The sequence below is a fragment of the Tachyglossus aculeatus genome, chromosome 1, assembly GCF_015852505.1.
Source record: "Tachyglossus aculeatus isolate mTacAcu1 chromosome 1, mTacAcu1.pri, whole genome shotgun sequence".
NCBI lineage: Eukaryota > Metazoa > Chordata > Mammalia > Monotremata > Tachyglossidae > Tachyglossus > Tachyglossus aculeatus.
The window spans coordinates 133229481-133233092 of record NC_052066.1 but is presented as its reverse complement, the minus strand read 5'-3'; the positions used below and the strand labels follow the sequence as shown (position 1 = coordinate 133233092).

At 45.4% G+C, this 3612-nt stretch overlaps 1 non-coding gene across 1 annotated transcript; it reads right to left on the bottom strand.

Annotated features, from left to right (window-relative positions):
* Positions 1-2830: 2830 nt before the first annotated feature.
* LOC119936365 lies at positions 2831-2968 on the bottom strand. The gene has a single exon (XR_005453711.1). It is a non-coding gene; the product is annotated as a small nucleolar RNA SNORA7 (small nucleolar RNA).
* Between the last annotated feature and the right edge of the window lie 644 nt (positions 2969-3612).

Here is a 3612-nt window from a genome sequence, read left to right as displayed (position 1 = left end):
TTGATGCTATTGATGCCTATTTACTTGTTTAAATGTCTGTCTCCCCTCTTCTAGACTGTGAGCCCATTGTTGGGTAGGGATTGTCTCTGTTGGTGAATTGTACTTTCCAAGCGCTCAGTGCTCTGCACACAGTAAGCACTCAATAAATACGACTGGATGAATGACTCCTATTCCAATTGCCCCCACCACTCTTTTAGACCTTCGGTTCTCTCCTGAAATCCTCAGTGAATTCACCTCCCCCAGTGTTTCCTCATGATAAACTTGCAAAGTACTTTGCTGACCAGAATCATTAGGCTTCTGTGAGGTTGTTTGAGTTACCTGAGCTGTTTGCATTGCGGTGTAAAAGAAAGGATTGGGTGGTGGGGGGAGGAGGGGGGAAACGGGGGAGAGATATTTAGGTCTTTGATCTAATGTGAACTTAAAATGCATTCATGATTAGACAATCCAGTGTCCAGGAGCCGAAAGTCAACAAGTGTCACGCTGGCGATGTAATGTAAATTAAAAAAAAAGTGTTTATTTTTATCACTCTACACTGTGCACCCATTATGGGCAGGGAATGTGTCTGCTAATTTATTTTGTATTATACTCTCCCAGGTGCTTAGTACAGTGCTCTGCACATGGTGAGTGCTCAATAAATAACATTGATTGATCCTTTTATAGGCTTCTCTCTAACTTTCCCCAAGAATTTGATAATGAGGAGAAAAAGACACTGGGGAATTTGCAGAACAGCATATAACACCCCTTGCTACCACCTACACATCTCTCCATCCAAGAACTTTCAGTCGGTGATAATGTTTCTTCAAATTAAGCTCAATGGCAATGAAGAGTGCCACGTCCTAGCTTTTCAAGAGCAATGTAATTGCCTCCTCTTCATACAGGGCTAGTGCTGTTAGTGTGCTTTCTCAGCAATTAGAGACCCAGAAGGTTGAAGTTTATTCCAGGAAATGATAGTGGTGGAAGGAAGGGAAAGAGGATAGAAGATGACACAGGGGTGATTCATGCCACTCCAGCCTTCTCTTCCACCCGGCTGTTAGCCATTTAGGATGCATGCCTGGGCTTCCAACTGATCCTGGAATCCCAGCTAACAATAGCAGAGGCCAGGAGGGCCTTTTCCTGGCCAGAGATCAGCAACCACTCCTTTCTAATGCTGACCTCAGGAGAGCCATTCCATTTTGATCGCCAGATTTGATAACTGAAATGCAGGCTGAAAAAAGCTGGAAAAATAAAAGGCATGTAAGGAAGACTTTTAAATCCCAACAGGTGCAGCATAACTTGGACTGCCCATCATGAAGTGGAGTAGACCTGTAGTCATTTGACCCTGCTGAGTTCCCGTTCCAAAACATAATCCTTCAAAACTATTCTCACTGTGGACCTAAGGTCCAAAGGGGATGGTGAATCATATAGAATACCCTCAACCTTCAGCCACAAAATACCTAAACTATCCCAGAAAATGAAACACTCTCTCCTCCCTCCTAACTCTGTCCTCCAGGGAGGAAGGTTTCCCAATGCCCTCCAGGAACATATTATAATATTTAGCTACTCTAGAGGGAAATTCTTCCTCACAAATAGGCTTAGTCTTTCCTGCTGCTTTTCAAGCACATTTATGCTTTCTGTTCTGAGCAGGGTTGGAAAACAGCTGGTCACCATCATCTCTTTATAATTGATGACTGTTACTAATCACCCTGGAGGGTTCTCTTTCTGGGTCAGATAATCTCTGCTTGTTTAACTCTTCACTGTGGCACTTATTTTCCAAACCTTTTCTCCTTCTTACTGCTCTCCTTCGAAAGAGATCCAAGATCATCACTTACTTACTGAGGTTATCGAGGGGAATATCTCAGGAGTCTCTAGGGAACCATATCGCTTCTTGCCATCTTCCTTTGATCATTGGCCACAAGGAAATGTAGGGTGGGGATAGGAAAAGGGGTGGTGAACTATCATGTCCTTCCTGTTTCCCCTTGTCCCCCACCCCCAACCCTGTCCACCACCCCTGCCCCTGTAAGTGTTCTCCAAACTCAGCAGAGAGGGAGATCTGAAGTGTCTAAACTTTTCCAAGAGTTTGTTAAGGACAGAATGTCACTTTGAAGTAAGCCCTCCATGCCATGCTGGCTCCCTAATTTGGAACAATGTTGTAGAGGTGGAGTAGGGAATTTCTAAATGGTTCTGAAGTATCTGGGGACATCTAATGCTGTCCAGATTTCCTGAGATCTTTCTGACCTAGTTAAGTTCCCAGGACCAAGAGGGCCCGATCTTCATAGCCTTTAGGCTAGAGCAGACCTCTCAGGCTCCCACCGGACCCTACATAAATCCCATAGACAGTGGCTTCATTCTTCCCCTCTGGTGTTGGTCCCACCAGGTGGCATGCCACATTTGGTTGGGGGATAGAGATAACGAGGATATATTTGTGGTTGAGAAGCACCAGTTCTGGACCTGGTGTGCCCTGATGGTCTATAATTCTCCAAACTCCTTGAGCAAGTTGTCTACACTTACTGTTTTCTCCACTTCCTCTCCTCCAATTCTCTGCTTGATCCCTTCCAATCTGGCCATTGGCTTGTCTAAGGTCACTAATGACCCCCTCCTTGCCAAATCTAATGGCCTCTTATCTTGTCTTAAGCCATCAAGTCATTTCCGACCCCAAAGCGACACCACTGGACACATCTCTTCTCCCAGAATGCCCCAGTCTCCATCTGCTATCATTCTGGTAGTGTATCCATAGAGTTTTTTTGGTAAAAATATGGAAGTGGCTTACCATTGCCATCTTCCATGCAGTACACTTGAGTCTCCACCCTTGACTGTCTCCCATGCCGCTGCTGCCCAGCATGGGTGAGTTTTGACTTGTAGCAGATTGCCTTCCACTCACTAGCCACTTCCCAAGCTAGGAATGGAATGGGTAGGCCTCTGCTTGATTCTCCCACTCATAGCCAAGACTGATAGAGTACTGGAAACTCTCCAGGTGCGATCCTGAGAGGGTAACAGCCTGTACGTCATCCAAATCCTCCTAGACCTCTCAGCACGGTGGACGACCTCATTCTTCTTGAAATATTATATTACCCTGGCTTGACTGATACCTTCCACTCCTGGTTCTCCTTCTGTCTCTCTGACTGCACCTTCTCAGTCTCTTTCACAGCTCCTCCCACTTCTCCCTTCTAACCTTCCCACCCTTTAACTGTGGGAGCCTCAAGGCTCAGTGGGTTTTTTGTTTGTTTGTTTGTTATTCTTAATGGTGTTTGCTAAGCCCTTAATTTTTACCAGGCATTGTACTCAGCACTGGGATAGATACAAGATGGTCACATTGGACACAGTTCATGTTCCATATAATAATAACAATTGCATTTATTAAGCGTTTACTATGTGCAAAGCACTGTTTATGGTGCTCACAGTCTTAATCCCCATTTTACAGATGAGGTAACCGAGCGAGGGTCACACAGCAGATGATTGGCAGAGCTGGGATAAGAACACAGGTCCTCTGACTCCCAGGCCAGTGGGCCTGTAGGCCACACAGCTTCCCCAACCTCAGATCTAGGTCCCCTTCTAGTCTCTATTCTAAACCTACTCCCTTGGACAATACATTTGCTCCCATGACTTCAACTACAATGTCTGTGTGGAAGATTCCCA